Genomic DNA, 17,873 nt, shown 5'->3' on the forward strand with positions numbered 1-17,873 from the left:
AGATGAACGGGAGTGGGGGAGCCATTGTCGGGATGGGAGCGCCTATCCAAATGCTGGTATGCCACATGAAGAGGCCAGGTTGCCTTTGTGAGAGGTGTCAGCATGGTGCACCCAGCCCCTGCATTGTGATGCACATTAGTTGGCATTTCTGAGCAAGGCGGTAGCTGGCCAGACTTCAGGGCGAGGAAGCTGGTGGGAGGTGGTGGGAATGAGCAGTGTTGGACAACTGGCTGGCATTCTTTGAGAGACCATTTACAGTGGATGTGCTTTGCATCAGACCCCCGCTCCCCCAGCCCACCTCCATTCTCAGATGCCTGTTCTTTTGCTCTAATATTTGGTGGCTTACCATCCAAGTCAGTCCACATGGGATGCATTTTCTCTCTTTTCTGTATGATTCTGTCATGCCTCCACAGCTTGGGAAAGTTTGATTTCCTCTGCTTTTAGGAAGCTCATAATTAAATCAGATTTAGTTCTGTACTAGTCAAATTAAATCTGATCTCCTGTACTAGTCAGGAGAAAGCAAAACTCTTGCATTTGCATTTCTGGTTGAATGCCCTCCAGTGATTGCAATGGCAATGGAGAGCCCTCAGCACCATGCAGGATCAGGCTGTGTAGGACTTTCCCAAAGGAATAGTGTTTCTCCATTCCGAGAACTGACAGTTTGCTCAGCAGTGTTGTATCACAAAAGCCTCACATTTCTGGAATGGCATTTTGGGAGAGGCCGAGCTCTTCCTCCTCCAGGGCAAGGCATAAACTGAAGATGTGCATAGGAGATGATGATGTGCCTTGCGATGAAGTGATAATACCACTGCTATTGGCCATATAAGGAAGTGCCTGCCATGTAAAACTGATTTCACATCTTGTTTATTAATGACAAGCAACAAAAAGAGACTTCTCCTGGGCTAGTTTCTAAGAGGATGAGTGTAAGAAAAGTGACAGAGTACAAAATACAAAATACAGCAGGTGCCTTGTGCATACAAGAACACCTGCCTGTTACTGCCAGAGATAATCTCTCTACAGCAGTGCAGGAATGTATAATAAAATTTACCTGCATTTGGCACGAGTCCTTTATTATTTAAATATTTACTAAACACCAGCAGGGTTGGTGTATATGTGCGCATATGAGGAAAGGGTTTATACATTACCAAGAAGAACTTGTTTTATCATAATCAGGAGGACTGGGTGCACAGGGCATTGGTAATGGTACTGATTGGCTACGTCTAGACTGGCATGATTTTCCACAAATGCTTTTAACTGAAAAGTTTTCCGTTAAAAGCATTTGCGGAAAAGAGCATTTAGATTGGCACCGACGCTTTGCCGCAAAAGCACTTTTTGCGGAAAAGCGTCTGTGCCAATCTAGACGCGCTTTTTTGTGCAAAAACAAATCTGAGCTGTCTACAGTGGCCCTTTTGCACAGAAGCTTTGCGCAAAAAGACTTGCCCGAATGGGAGCAGCATAGTATTTCCGCAAGAAGCACTGATTTCAGATAGTAGGAAGTCAGTGTTCTTGCGGAAATTCAAGTGGCCAGTGTAGACAGCTGGCAAGTTTTTCTGGAAAAACTTGCCAATCTAGATGCAGCCATTATGTTTAAAGTTCAAATTTGGCTCAGCTTGGTAGTGGACAAAAAATGTTGCCAGGCAGTGGCTATTTATTGGCTTTTGTAAAAGGAGCTGATGGTCATAGGGTTCCTGGTGCAAAAGTGTCCAGATACAGATATAAATCAAAGAAAAATGTGATGCCACAACCTAAGATCGCATTATTTCTTTCAGCAGAACAGCAGTAATGACAACAGAGGGGTAGGTGTGTTAGTCTATCACTAAAAAAAATTAAAAATCAACAATCCTCCTGTAGCACCTTAGAGACTAACCAAAAATATAGACAGTATCATGAGCATTTGTGGGATAGGGTTTTTTGGTTCCCACCCCTTCTGCTGGGGCACCATTTCAGATTTTGGTGGTGGGGTGACCTGTGCATGCCATGATAGGGGGAGAGGAAGAGAATAAGAGCATGAGGGGGGCAGACTGAGGACACAGGCTTCAGCAGTGTCACTGAGCATGTTCAGTACAAGCTAAACATCACATTAGGAAGAGGAGGAAGCCAACCCCATCTGCTTCCCCCTCCCCCCCCATCATCTCTATCAAGGGGCTACCATGATACTGGAAAACTCTACTTTTTTTTTAGCAGAGAAATTAGCAGTTAGTTGACAGAAGCACTGTATTTAATTCCTATGTAAAAGAAAGACAAATAAATATTAAACCCACTCAGCTCTAACACTAGTATATGCTGACATTTTGTGGCAAGCCACTTATGGGACATTGGTTAGCCTTAAAATGTTAATATATATTTTTACTTTTCCACCACAGAGTTAGTAACTGAGAGACCCCCATCAGGACTCATGGCTCTATCTCAGTTCTGAAAGAGGAGTGAGGTTTAGTGGGTTACATCAGCGGGCAGATATATTTCACCTCTGTATGATGATGATGGGCGATCACTCATGGCTGAATATGATCATCTTCCATGGAAATTGTGGATCCTCAGGTGGCTGATAAGGCCAATCCTTGAACCATAAGTTCTGTTACAACGCGGACTGATGTTTACAAATACAACAGGAGGCTGTTGACCATGACTAAAAGCCAGTCTCCCCTTCCTCCTGCACCTCTTCTGCTTCGCCTTTGTAAGCAGGCAAATTCAAAATGCAGGGAACCATTGCATAAGACTCAGGCGCAGCCCGAGGCCAGCTGCAGCAGCTGGCGCCCTAGGCGGGGCAGTGCAATCGGCGCCCGTGCCTGCACGGCTGTCAATGGTCATGACGTCATCATTGGGCGCCCAGGCCAGCAGCGCCCCTGGCAGCTGCCTAGCTTGCCTAGGCTCACAGGCCGCCCCTAATAAGACTTCTCTCCATTTTGAGCAATCTTGGGTGAGTGTCTCCCAAGGGTCAACATCAATGTTGCACTTCAAGTTATCCTTTAGCAAGCCCTTATAATATTTCCATTGTCCTCCCACATTATGGTATCCTTCTTTCTGCTGAGAAAACAGAACCTGTTTTGGGAGGCAAGGCTCTGGCAATGTGACCAGTCCTGCGAAGTTGCTGAAAGATTATCATTGTCTCGATATTGGCAGTCTTGACCTCTTCCAGAACACTAATGTTGGTGTGCCTGTCTTCCCATTTGATCTTCAAGATCTCGCAGAAGCAATGTTGGTGAGACCTCTCAGGGACTTTCAAGTGATGTCTGTAGGTTGTCCAGGTTTCCATCCCACACAGTAGTATTGGGAGAATTATGGCTTGATAGACAAGAGTTTGGTGTCTGTTTGAATGTCATGATCTTCAAAAACCCTTGCCGTAAAAGAGCAAAGGCTGCACTGGCACAGCTAAGATGATGTTGGATTTCTACATCACTATCTGCCTTGCATGAAAGATAACTTCCAAGGTAGAGAAAATGATCAACGTTCTCCATCTCCTCTCTCTTGTTTTTAATAGGTGGGGCATATGGTACCTCATTTGGAGAGGGATGATGGAGCACTTTGGTCTTCTTGATGTTGAGGGTGAGATCAAGATGTGTGTAAGCATCAGCAAACACGTTCAAGATAGTTTGAAGATCTTTCTAAGAATGGGCAAAAACTACATGACTATCAGATGTATATAAGAACATCAGAATGGCCATATTGAGTCAGAATAGTGGTCCTTCAGACCCTGTTCCCTGTCTTCCAACAATGGCCAATGCCAGATGCTTCAGAAGGAATAAACAGAAGAGGCAATCATCATGATCCATCTCCTGTCACCTGTTTGTTTGAAATCTGCTGCCTATAAAATTAATTGGGTCAGCTTCTTCTGTTATGTTACTGAAGGAATGAATAACATTTCCTTATTCTATTTTTCTACACCATTCATGATTTTCTAGACCTGTAACATATCCCCCCGCTCTTTAGTCATTTCTTTTCCAAGCTGAAAAGTCCCCATCTTGTTATGCTCTCCTTATGTGGAAACTGTTCCTTACCCCCTAATAATTTCTGTTGCCCTGTCTATATTTTTTCCAAATCCAATATATCTTTTTTTAGATTGGTTGACCAGATCTGCATACAGTATTAAAGATGTGGCATACAATGACTTTATATAGCGGGAATATGGTATTTTGTCTGATTATCTATTCATTTCCTAATGATTTCCAATATTCTGTTAGCTTTTTAGTTTTAGACTGCCACTGCACATTGAGCAGATGTTTTCAGGGAACTATCCACAAATGATTCCAAGATCTCTTTCTTGGGTGGAAACAGCCATTTTAGATCTCATCATTTTTGTGTGCATAGTTGGGATTATACTTTTCCATATGCAATACTTTGCGCTTATCAACACTGAATTTCATCTGCCCTTGTGTTGCCCAGTCACCTAGTTTTGAGAGATCCCTTTGTACCTGTTTGCAGTCAGCTTTTACTCCTTTTTCAAGAAATTTATGAGAAGTTTAATAGCTATGGTCCAAATGCAGCACCCTGAAGCACAACACTCATTTCTACACTTCCCTCCTCCCCCATCTTTTAAGTACTGAAAATGTTTTCATGATGATCTAATAATCCTTCAGTTGCTTGAATGCCCGGTCTTTTGTTATTAATCACCTCACCTCCCTCTTTTTTATAATAAACTCCCTGCCCCAAAGGCAGACTGCAAGCAGCACAAATTATTCCCCTCAGCCCCTCATAAATGGCACCCTTGCCCGCTCCCTTCTACTTCTGCTTTTTATTTGAAACTCTGTGTCGCTTGCCCCATATTTGTCATCCGAAGAAGTGGGTTGTTTCCACAAAAGCTCATGATACTATCTATATATTTTGTGGTTAGTCTCTAAGGGTATGTCCACACTACAAAGTTAATTCGAACTAACGGGCGTTAGTTCCAATTAACTTTAATAGTGTCTATACTTACACACCGCTATTTAGAATTTAATTCAAAATAGCGGAGCACTTAATTCGAACTAGGTAAACCTCATTCTATGAGGAATAACGCCTAATTCGAAATAGCTAATTCAAAATAAGTTCTGTATAGACACTTATTTCGAATTAGGGGGCCTTCAGCCCTTCCCAGTTCCCCCTGGTGGTCACTCTGGACCAAACCAGGAAAACTCCTCTCCCCCAGCCCCAGGGCCCTTAAAGGGGTATACTGTGGCCAGATGGCACTTGCCAGAGCCAGGACTGCCAGCAGACTCTGCCCCGACCCAGTGGCACCAGAATGAGCCAGGCAGCCAGTGACAGCCAGCTGTCCCCCACCCAGTCCCCCAGCACTCAGGGGCCAGCCAGGAGCCGTAGATGGCACGCACCCTCCTGGACTAGTGCTGAGGTCATGGACCTTATTGAGGTTTGGGGGCAGGCCCCCAGTGTCCATGATCTCCTCACTAGGTGGAGGAACGCGGCTGTCTACGGCCGCATAGCAGCCACCATAGCCCAAAAGGGACACAGGTGCACCCAGGAGGAGGTGTGCCTGGAAATCAAAGAGCTGCAGCAGGGTTATGCCAGGGCCACCAGGGGCGGCGCCACAGCAGGGGCTGCCACCTGCCCCTACTTCCCTGCTCTTGACCAACTCCTGGGGGGCAGGGCAGGCCACGCCAGCCCGGGAGGCAGCGAGCCGGGACCGGAGGGCCCTGAGCCGGGCGCACCGGAGGGGCCACTGCCAGCTATGCTGGCACCGGCGTCGGCAGCGTCATCCAGGGAGGCCATACTGGGTAAATGCCAGCACTGTCCTCTGCCCAGGGGGGAGGCGGGGAGGCAGACCAGGGACCGCACGCATGGGCCATGCCTCCCACAGATCACGCAGCCACCTGTGCACGTGTGAGCACGTGCCATGCCACCCTTGGACAGATGGCTCCAGCTGCGTGACACCCAGGGGCCATGGCCCAATAGGCACATGCATGTGTGAAGAGACCTGACACACTCCTGATCCCGGGGCGGGACTCAGCAGGAAGGTCTCCCATCACACACCCCCTCTACACAGAGGCAGGGGACATCTCCCAAGACATCTCCCACCCCGGCCACACTATACACGGCACAGAGGCATGGATACAGTCTTGGGGCAGCTCCCAGTCCTGGGGAGTGCCAGACATCCTGACCATGGCCTCTGTGCAAGCACAGCGGCTCTGACAGTGCAGGGAATGGTCACCCTCATGTTGCGCGGGGGGAGGGGGGGGAAGGGCTGGGCGTCATCCACTGTGTCCCCAGGGAGAACTGATCACTTCTCTTCTTTCTCTACAGCTGCACCAGCTGCTCGTGCAGGGCACATCACCCTGCATGGGACATGCTCTCGCACCCACGGCCTGCTCCAGACCACCACCACACGGCCGGAGTCCTGATACCAGCACCTGGGGGCCCCGCGAGCCCTGCACTGCACCATCTAGGCCTGGATGCTGGAGGACCTGCAGCTCTGCCAGGAGCAGCTTGCGGAGGACCGAGCGAGGAACTGTCACCTGCAGGCCCTGCTGCAGAGCATAGTGCCCTGTGCCGGTCCTGCGCCTGCTGCCCCCCCAACTGCTGTCCCTCCTCCCACTCCTGCTCCCCCTCCCACCTCTTCCTCCTCAACCTCCACACCCTCCCTCTCAATGTCCACACACCACCTCAACCTCAGCACCCTCCTCCCCATCCCCCCAGGGATGCCGAGGCCCCCTCCCTCGCCGTGCTGGGAGGCGGTTGGCCCAGCAAGACCTCCATCCCTGATCCCTGAGCTTCCCCTCCACCTTCTTCCCCTTGCTTTCCCCTTTCAGCTTCCTCCTTCCAGTTTTCTCCCTCCCCTCTTCCACCCTCTCCCACCTCCTTTCCCCCATCTCTCCACAGTTTCATTCCCCCTCCCCAGTTGTGTTCAATAAAGAGAGTTGTTATTTTTGAAAATACATGTATTTTATTTGACATCAGGAAGGGGGGCTAGGGAAGGGTAAGTGGAAGGATGTGAGGGGGGAATGGGGCACAAGCCCCTGGTGGGGCAGACCGGGGACACTGTTAGCACTCCTCAGGGTGGAAGCTCTCCCCCAGGGCTCCCTGGATTCTGACAGCCCCTCGATGGTGCTCCCGGATGGCAGCCTGCAGACAGTGCAGCCAGGCTGCTGGCAACATGTCCACGAGATGCAGCGGAGTCCCCGGGGGCAAGTCTGCTTCCATGTTGCAGAGAGCCGTGGTGCCCCGAGTGAGGACAAGCAGAGCACGCCGAGACACAAATGCTTTGCTGTCCCTCAGTGAGGTGGACCAGCAAGCAGAGAAACCTGAGAACTGTCTGTCCGAGATGGGGGGTCAGGTCCCTCGAGGCACAGACCTCGTCTAGCCTGAGGCAGCAGCCCCACACACTAAGTCCGACCCTGATGCCCTGCCGGCACTGGTTCCGGCCAGCCTTATGTTTGAGTCAGTGTCCACTCAATGAGGACATGCTATTTCGAATTAGAAAAATGGTATTTCAAATGAGTTTTTGTGTCTAGATGCGTTATTGAACTAGTTAATGAACTAATTCGAGTTAAGTTAATTTGAAATAACGCTGGAGTGTAGGCATATTCTAAGGTGCTACTGGGCCATTGTTGTTTTTTAAGTTTTATTAATGACAACGGTTAATATTATCATGTCTAGGTGAAAAACATGGGCGTTGCCGGACTGGAGCCGATCACCTGATCCAGTATCTAGTCTCGTGGGGAACTGTCCCAGATGTTTCAGATGAAGGTGACAAAGACTGTGCCTTGAGGCATGTGGTTTATACGGCTTATTTAAAAAATTCCAGCTAGTGTAACTAGATGTTTTCTTTCTGTGGGAGAGAGTTTATGTGTGGGAGTGGGACACACTATCTTCATTTTTCAATGGTGAGGCTACTCCTGTCTTTTTATGGTTCAATCACTTAATTTTCTGCTGTCAGCCTGGCATATTCAAATACTAAATTAAAGTTTAGAAATTAATAGAAAATAATTCTGTAATAAACTTTATAGAACTAGATTGCTGAGACTAACCTGATGTTGATCTTCTTTTTTGGGGGGAGTGGGAGGGATGGGAGAGAAACACCAAATTAAACTGTTTATATGCCTTTCATGACAGCCCTCTCTTCTTTATATCTGCAAGATCAAATACAAAATAAAATAAGTTCTCTTTCATTGTTGTTAAGATCTGATAACAAAATTATACGACAGCAGAGCAAAATAAGTGTGTAAGTGTGTATATTTGCTTAATTGACAAGGCAAATTGATAAAAATCTTAGGTATCTTTTTATAAACAGTTCAAAAAACCCTCAAGGATACAGATGTCACTACACTACCTTTGGAAAATTATACTTGCATGTTTAGTAGGCAAATGCAAGGAAGGCATAACAGCAGCTGATACTACTACAGGGAAGGAGGCATCATCCTGTTTCCCCTGACATACAGCCTCCCCCCCCCACGCAGAGTCCATTTATAGACTCTAAGCTCAGAGGAACACTATTTTTTGTAGTGCTTCCTCTCTGTTTCACTTCCTGCTTGCTATGAATTTGATCATGTGAGATATTTAGATTCTTGCCTCAATTCCAGATGACCTCATAGGAATAAAAGGTGCTCAGATGTCCAGGTGCCAGAGCAAAGGCCTACGATTCATCACTCTCCCACATACACACACTTTTCAGGTTTCTTGTACAATTGCTTAATTTGTTATAAGAAATGTATGTAAAGCAGGGGAGATAAGTGACTGTTAAGCCATCAGAAGTATAGTTTTGAATGCAAGGATACTAAAATCAGGTTCTGAAATGAATGTCCTTTTACAGGAACATCCCATGTGACATAGAAAACATTAGAAAACATTACATTCATTGTGTGAAGACTTGCAAAGCACTAGAAAAATTAAGAAGTTTTAGTAAGCTTGAAACCAAACTTGGAATTTCCTTTTGAACTCAATGCACTGATTCCTGCTAATACTATCAAGCTGAAAATCATAACCACACAAAAAACTTAAAAGCTAAAGAGGAAAGACTAGATGTAAAGTGGAACTGAAAAATTGAAGAAATTCCACTTGCAACATGAACAATCATCAGGTCACAATGACAGTGCCACACATTTCATAAACAGGTAACCACAAGAGAAGCTTCTGTCTGTTGAAATCACTAGAGTGACTAAATATAATCCAGTGAATAGAAAGTAACAGACATAATTAAAAAGACCTTTGAAAAGGATTGTCTTTGTTAGTATCAAGGGCTAAACCAGAAAGTGGTAGCTCCTGTGCACCTGCTAATAATTCTAATGCCAGCTGCTCGTTGAGTACAAATAAATCAAATACTTGTTTGCAAGCACAATTACCCAACTGCCATATATAATAAGTAAGGTGCAGATTTCTAACACTGAACATAATTAACCATTGGAGCAACTTATTTAGTTAGGTGTATGATTCTCTATCATATGCACTCTTTAAAATACGACTAGGTATCTTTCTAAAAGATATACTGTGGCTCAGACAGAAGTTCTGGGCTTGATGTAAATTGTTAGTTTATATTGTTTGGTCTGTGTTATGCAGGAAGTCAGATTATATGACTATAATGATCCCTTGTAGCATTGTGTCAAAATGTATGAATGTGCACATACGTATGCATGGTTTTGTTGTTGGCGCTTAAGTGGTAGTATTTAAAATGTAAGGCCATATGCTTGATAGCAAAAAATAAACCAATTTGCATGTAGAATAATTGGAATAATATCTGAGCATTTTAATTCTAGTTATCTTCCTAATTTGCTTCCATAAAGAAATAACCAAAAACAACCAACACAAACATACATTCTGATCTTCATAGAATCATAGAATCATAGAACTGGAAGAGACCTCAGAAGCTCATCAAGTCCAGCCCCCTGCTCTAGGCAGGACCAATTCCAACTAAATCAACCCGGCCAGGGCTTTGTCAAGCCGAGACTTAAACACCTCTAGGGATGGAGACTCCACTACTTCCCTAGGTAACCCATTCCAGTGCTTCACCACCCTCCTAGTGAAATAGTTTTTCCTAATATCCAACCTGGACCTCTCCCACCACAACTTGAGACCATTGCTCCTTGTTCTGCCATCTGTCACTACTGAGAACAGCCTCTCTCCATCCTCTTTGGAACCTCCCTTCAGGAAGTTGAAGGCTGCTATCAAATCCCCCCTCACTCTTCGCTTCTGCAGACTAAACAGACCCAAGTCCCTCAGCCTCTCCTCATAAGTCATATGCTCCAGCCCCCTAATCATTTTGGTTGCCCTCCGCTAGACCCTCTCCAATGCGTCCACATCCTTTTTGTAGTGGGGGGCCCACAACTGGACACAATACTCCAGATGCGGCCTCACCAAAGCCGAATAAAGGGGAATGATGACATCTCTGGATCTGCTGGCAATGCTCCTCTTAATGCAACCTAATATGCCATTATCCTTCTTGGCTACAAGGGCACACTGTTGACTCATATCTAGCTTTTCATCCACTGTAATCCCCAGGTCCTTTTCTGCAGAACTACTACTTGACTGGTTGGTCCCCAGCTTGTAACTATGTTTGGGATTCTTCCGTCCCAAGTGCAGGACTCTACACTTGTCCTTGTTGAACCTCATCAGATTTCTTGTGGCTCAATCCTTCAATTTGTCTAAGTCATTCTGTACCCTATCTCTGCCCTTAAGCGTATCTACCTCTCCCCCTCAGCTTAGTGTCATCCGCAAACTTGCTGAGGGTGCAATCCATCCCCTCATCCAGATCATTAATAAAGATATTGAACAAAACCGGTCCTAGAACCGAACCTTGGGGCACTCCGCTAGAAACCGACCGCCATCCTGCCATCGAGCCATTGATCACTACCCGCTGGGCCCGGCCTTCTAGCCATCTTTCTATCCACCTTACCGTCCATTTATCCAATCCACAATCCCTTAACTTGCTAGCAAGAATATTGTGGGAGACCGTATCAAAAGCCTTGCTAAAGTCAAGGTATATAACATCCACTGACTTCCCCATGTCCACCGAGCCAGTTACCTCATCATAGAAGCTAATCAGATTGGTCAGGCACGACTTGCCCTTTGTGAATCCATGCTGACTATTCCTAATCACTTTCCTCTCATCCAAATGCCTCAATATGGATTCCTTAAGGATCCCTTCCATGATTTTTCCAGGAACCGAGGTAAGACTGACCGGCCTATAGTTCCCTGGATCATCCTTCTTCCCTTTTTTGAAGATGGGCACTACATTTGCCTTTTTCCAGTCATCCGGGATTTCTCCCGATCTCCACGACTTTTCAAAGATAATAGCCAAAGGCTCCACAATGACATTTGCCAACTCCCTCAGTACCCTCGGATGCACTAAGTCCAGACCCATGGATTTATGTACGTTTAGCTTTTCTAAATAGTTCCTAACCTGTTCTTTACCCACCACGGGCTGTCCATCTTCATCCCATCTTGCGTCACTTGGCGCAGAAGTCCAGGAGCCGACCTTGTCCGTGAATACAGAGGCAAAGAAAGCATTGAGTACTTCAGCTTTCCCCACATCATCTGTCACTAGGTTACCTCCTTCATCCATTAGGGGCCGCACACCCTCTCTGATCACCTTCTTCTGGTGTTGATCAAGTTAGAAGCTTGTTTGCATGAACCAGAGACAGGTGCAGTATAAGCAGATATGATAGGTAGCATCTCACACCCTACCTACAACCCTGCCATTGTTTCTTAATCATGATCTACAATACTGATCTTGACTTCTTGGGAACACAGAAAGCCAATTAAAAAAATTGTTTGGTGGTTTTGCAATATGGACAAAATATGAAAACGATACTAAGATGTATCCTCTACGTGCATTTTCAGCCAAGATGAAAACCAAAACCTGCTTTTAGGACAGTAGCGGTGAAAATCCTAGCATCATGCATTATTTTATGTGAGCAATTTTAGTTTATATTGAAGATTGATAGCCTCTGAAACTCATGGGGTGCGTCTAGCGTGGCAAGAGTGCGCAAAAACTTGCCAGCTGTCTACACTGGCCACTTGAATTTGCACAAGAGCACTAACTTTGTAATGTACAAAATCAGTGCTTCTTGTGCAAATACTTTCATGCTTCCTCTCAGGAAAAAGCCCTCTTGTGCAAGAATACTTGTGCAAGAGGGCCAGTGTAGACAGGGAAGAACTGTTTTGTGCAAAAAAGCCCTGATGGCTAAAATGGCGATCGGGCTTTCTTGCACGAAATCGCGTCTAGACTGGCCACGGATGCTTTCACGCAAAAGCACTTTTTGCACAAAAGCATCCTTGCCAATCTAGACGCACTTTTGCGGAAATACTTTTAACGGAAAAACTTTTCTGTTAAAAGTATTTCTGCAAAATCATGCCAGTCTAGACGCAGCCATGTAGTATAATATACAGGCCAAAAATTTTAATTCTGGGTATCTAATTTTAATCTGAAATGCTGGAAACAACTATGCAGGTGCTTGTATTCAGGTGAGTAGGCTGACTGAATCCAATGTGGATAAAGTTGAGCACGCATGTAACTGTTTGTAGGATGGGAGACTTTGGCATCAAAATCTCCTTTTAGGCACGTAATCAAGTGGCTTGATTTCTAGCAGTGCTAAGTATTTCAAAGCAGTTGCTAGTCATCATCACCCTTGAAAATCAGGCTACAGGAACCTGAATGGAGATGTGGGTGTTCCACTTTGTCCAGCCATGTCTGAAAATTTCCAGGGTTATGAGGTGTTGCCTTCTTTTAGCTCTTACTGAAGACTCCAAAGTATGTTTATGCTGTGAAATTACAAACAAAAGTCCTGAGGCAGGAAGTCTCAGAGCCTGGGTCTGGGCTCTGGGCCTGGGCTCCCGGTATGGGACTAAAAATAGCTCCTGCTTGGGCTCTGACCCTATCCTGTCCTGGGTCCCACTGCTTCAGACCCTGGGTGGGATTATTTACACTGCTGTTTTAGTCCTGTAGCACGAGCCCCGCAAGATGGAATCACTTGACCCAGGCTCTGAGACTCACTGCTGCATGGTTTCATTTTTGCAGCATTCGTGTACCGTAAAGGCGTATCTTCACCACACAGTTAATCCTGCAGACGGGGACCCTCTTAGTACCCTGGTTAGCCTAGGCTAGTCTACCATCCCCAAAGCAAAGCCCTGCCCACTTGATCTGTACTTGCCAGTGTGTGTCCGGGGGCATAGGCCATGTTTCTTTGTTCTGCGATACTCTAGGATTTTTTTCCAGTCAATTGCAGGAGAACTTGTCTGTTCTTTGAGGTGAACTATGGGAAGGCATTGGAGGATATTGTCTGAGTCCTCGCTACAAAGTGGTTATGTTCCAGCCCAAATGAAATTGGAGCACTTTTCTACCCTATGCTCCTTCCTCCAACCAAATAAACTAGTTCAGGCCTAAAGCACCTTCAGTCATGGGGAGGTTTTTTTTTTTTTAATATAAATGATAGGGGAGTTTGGGCTAAAATCCTGGCAATAGCATGGGATAACTGTGCAGTGAGTTAATAGCATGGGATAACTGTGCAGTGAGTTAATAGCATGGGATAACTGTGCATGCACTCTACTGAATTGCTCAACACTCTAAAAAGTAAGGCCCCCTGACATATAAAATTTGGTTTATGGAAAGATTATTTTCCCCCTTTTTAAATTTTTGTGGTGCTAGTTTGAATATCAAAAATTTAGTTTCTGGCATATCTATCTATCTACTTCTGGTACAGATTCTTGTCACTTACTTCAGCAGATCTTGTGAGCTGGGGATTCCCCCAGTGAGGGAGAATCCCTGGTTGATGGCCATGTCATCGTAGGTTCTTTCTGGCTCCTTCTAAGGCAGTATAAAAACCCAGCTAAATCCTAACCAGAGAAGCAGGCATGGCTGTTGCACTGCTGCATTCCAGTGATTCTTTCTGGGGCGAGAGTTTTGTTACCCGTTGACAAAATGTAATGCAATTCCAAGGCTTCTCTAAATTATCCCGAAGCCCAAATCTGATTCCAATTGTAGGCCACCTTTAAGACACTGTTGCCTCCTCTTTCACAGCTGTTTTAAGTAGCTGTAAATCTGTCTATCTTTAAATGTGGACAAACGTCTGTTAGATTACGCAGAATATGAGCTACAGAGGAATTATGTGATTGTCATTTGAATTAAATCAGCACACCCAAGACAGAGACATTTGCTATAACACACACATTTTTAATTTCCTTTTACCTACATAGGGTCAATTGTGTGTTACATAGCACCATATCACATGTGCTAATGGCATTATTTTTGTTCATGTCTGTGGCCTTTTTTATGCTGTGTTCGGAGTGAATTTTATCTTTTTGAAACTGATGTTTGTAACTGTAGCTCTACTCATTTTCACTTCTTAGAAAAAGGTTAAAGAAAATCCCCACAACCAGTTGTCTTTAAAAAAACGTATCTGTGTACATTAGCAATTAGAGTTGCATTCCTTTAATGACACGAAGTCCTGTGATATGCATCTGATGAAGTGGGTCTTTGCCCACAAAAGCTTATGCTCCAATAAATCTGTTTGTCTATAAGGTGTCACAGGAGTTCTTGTTGTTTTTGCAGATTCAGATTAACTCAGCTACCCCTCTGATACTTGATTCCTTTAATGAATTGTCAGTTTGCATAGAACTGTATGGATTAGATTAGATTACCCTTTGCTCAACAGTAGCTCCCAGATCTATTTGTAAACAAAGGTAAACCCTTTGAAAACACATTGATTTATGAGATTTGGCAATGGTTGTGTTCCTTTCAGATGATAACTGCACATATATTATTATAACGAACTACCATGATTCATACATAGCATTTAACACAATTTACCATTTCAAATTGTTGTGTAAAAATATTAAATAATTAATGATACACACTAGCTATGTCCAATCACAGTCTATGCTGATGACCACACGAAAGGGCAAATTCTCTTTAGGCATAATCTGTTGCAGATCCATTCATATCAATGAATATGATTTGTTTTTAAGAATGGCCTGGTCTCATGAGGAACATTACTGTGAAATGTGTGCATTAATAGCTGAAAATATGATGTGTCTTTTGATGTCTTTTTTTCCCCAGGATTTTTTAAAATTGTGCAATTGCATGTATTTCATTTTTTGTAACAATCTCCTTGAGGGTACAACATTTCACAATCCTGGTGCGGAAGAACCAATGGCAGGAGGAAGCCATGCAGATAGGGCCTGGTGATGGTCATTTGCTCCAAAAACTTAATTAGGGCCCTGCAGAATTGAAGACTGTTTTCTATGTAGCCTCGTCATATCCTGTTCTGTGAGGCTGCCTTTAAGTCAGAGACTTCAGGTCAGGAACTTCAAGCAAATATGTAACTTTTCCTCATCTCTGGCCTTTTTTTCTCTGGGATAGAATAATTCCATGTTCAGCTTCCGCTGCTGTGAAGAAGGAACTCCAACTCTTTTATTCCATTTGAAAGAATCAAATTATTTCAATACATACAAATTGAAATTGTGCAAGTATTAGTAAAAGCTTTGGACCAAATTCAACCCTGTTTTGTGACCTGTGCACTCCTAGTGGATCTTCATAGGTTGTGAGACAGGCTTTTGGAATCAGGAAACCATTTATGAAGATAACCTTGAAGTCTCCTGAATTTGATCATGCTCTAGCACTTTGTTATATTCATGTGCCTGGCCTTTCACATTAGGCATCATTTTGTTACTTAACACTGCCCCTGGGAAATAAGCCTATCTCTTCATGGTCATCCCTGGCTCTGGCCAAACGAATGGCCCCTTTCCACTCTGTGATGGTGAGTGCATGAGATTCTAAACATTCTTTCTTTGTAGTAATAAAAATCACGGAGGGCCATGAACTTGCCTACAGCAGAGCTGTTTGGGTCCTCTGTGGAAGGTGGGCAGGCTCCTTCTAGCCTCTGCTGAGCATGCATGGGCAAAGAGTGATGACCATCTGAATATTTAAAAGGATTTTCTGCTCACTGCCTCTTATGTCTCTGGGGGTGTAAATTCAAGGACTACTGTAACTGATGAAAGGCTGCAAGATGCACAGTATTTTCCCTCCAGTATGGCACTTGAAAATCTCTGTGCCTGAGCAAAGGAACATCTTCCTAGAATTGGTGTGTTACAAAGTATTCTTACTAAGTTAACAGGCTTGCTTAGTTTTTACAGAAGCTATCTGTACTCATTCTATGGGAGTGACTCATGCAGTGGGTGAGCCGGTTACCTTTCACCAGGAAGACAATGTCTGAAAATAACTGGAATAAACACCAGATTTATTCAGTTGTAGCAAGAGGCAAACTGTATCTGGAATTGCGTGGTTTTGTTCAAACTGTTACGAAGTTGTTCTCTAACCCTTTCCTTCCATGTAGAGTCTCTGTTGCTCCAGCAGAGGGTACTTTATCCTCTAGGAAGTTAGGTTTATAAAAAAATGATCAGGAAAGGTAACTACTTACTCCCATCTCTCTGTACTTGGTTATCAGGGAAATAAAAACAAACCCCAGAAGACCAAACTCACCAAATTAATATACACAAGTATATTGCTAGGCTACTACAGTATGTTGTCAAGCTGGCACTGGAAAAGGCAGCCAAGTTCAACAGAAGTTTCATTCCTGTCCTACTACCAGGCATTTCATGTGACCTATAAGAAGATTTGCTACATTTTGCTTCATATGCAGCGACTGGTTCCAGCCTCAGCTGAATGCTTATGAGCTGGGTGTAGTCCTTGAATGTCATTTGGCAGCTGGTAAAATTAATAGACCTTGAAATTTGTTATATTTAATGCATAATTGTCAATACTAACTTATACATATGTATGCAGACTGTTTTAAACAGTCCTATCTGCATGGAATGATGGTGTGACTGCTTCTAGCGACCTTTATTTTAGGGGGCATCTGATCACCTGCAGTCCAACGACCTCATGCATGTCTTGTGACCTCCCCCCCCCCAGCTATTGGTGAGCTCTGTTCTGATTCAGTAGGTCGCTCTAGGATGAAGCAGCCAAAAAAAGGATACAGGCACCTAAAATGCATCAGAAATAGAGCTGAGCAGGTCCACTGGTAGAGCAAGGTTATTAAATCCCCAGAGACCCTGAGGAATTGGAGCAGAGATTGTAGAGTGGATCTGCTGCCTCTGTGTGGCTTGCATGTGTTTCTGTTGGAGGAGGGGAGATAATTCATCTTTCCCCCCATCCCAGTATTCCATAGCTGAGCTTGGTAGAGAATTTGCTCCAAAGTCCAAGTCCACTGTTAAAAGAGGTGTGGGAAGAGGAGACACAGGCAGCTCCTTCAATTTCTGAAGGGGGTTGAGGTGCTCTCCCCGTCAGATAAAAGGCTCATTGTTTCTTTCCCGTATCTGTCTGTTGGCTCTAGTCACGGACTTAGATTGTGACTTCGCTAGGTCCTTTTCTTCTATCTTCATACAGTGGTCCTAGTTCATGGATGCTAGACGTTACAACTCATCATCATCATCATAAGTCACTTAATTAAATAACCAATACTTAGTGTTTTAGTGTACTTAGGTCTAAGTGATTCAGAAGCATGAACTAATGAATCCTATATATTTCATGTTTTAGTTTTTAATTCCAATTTAGTTTGCGCTGAAAAATAAAAAAATTTAAATACCCTTTTTAAGACTTTTGTAACTAGGATTATGCTATGTAACCCTAATTTCACAGCTAGTTTGTCTTCATGTGGTGGGTATGTTTGTTCCTTTTTTAAAATTACATCTGAGTCAGTCAGGCTTATAAAGTCTAGTTGTATCATTTTGCTTCATAGACAAATGTTAAGGATTCCCCCCCCCCCCCCCCGTCTTGACTTTGAATCTAAATCCAGAGATGCTTTTTATTTAATTTAATTTAAAAATCATTATTCTCTAAAGAAATCAGGAGAGTAGATACTGAATCTAAAAGTCTTGTTTTATAGATGACACAAATATGATTTTAAAAATATTTCTTTGCACCCTCTTTACATTGTTACCAATATAATATAATCAAA

This window comes from Pelodiscus sinensis, chromosome 6 (genome assembly GCF_052426305.1).
Source record: "Pelodiscus sinensis isolate ZL-2025 chromosome 6, ASM5242630v1, whole genome shotgun sequence".
Lineage (NCBI taxonomy): Eukaryota > Metazoa > Chordata > Testudines > Trionychidae > Pelodiscus > Pelodiscus sinensis.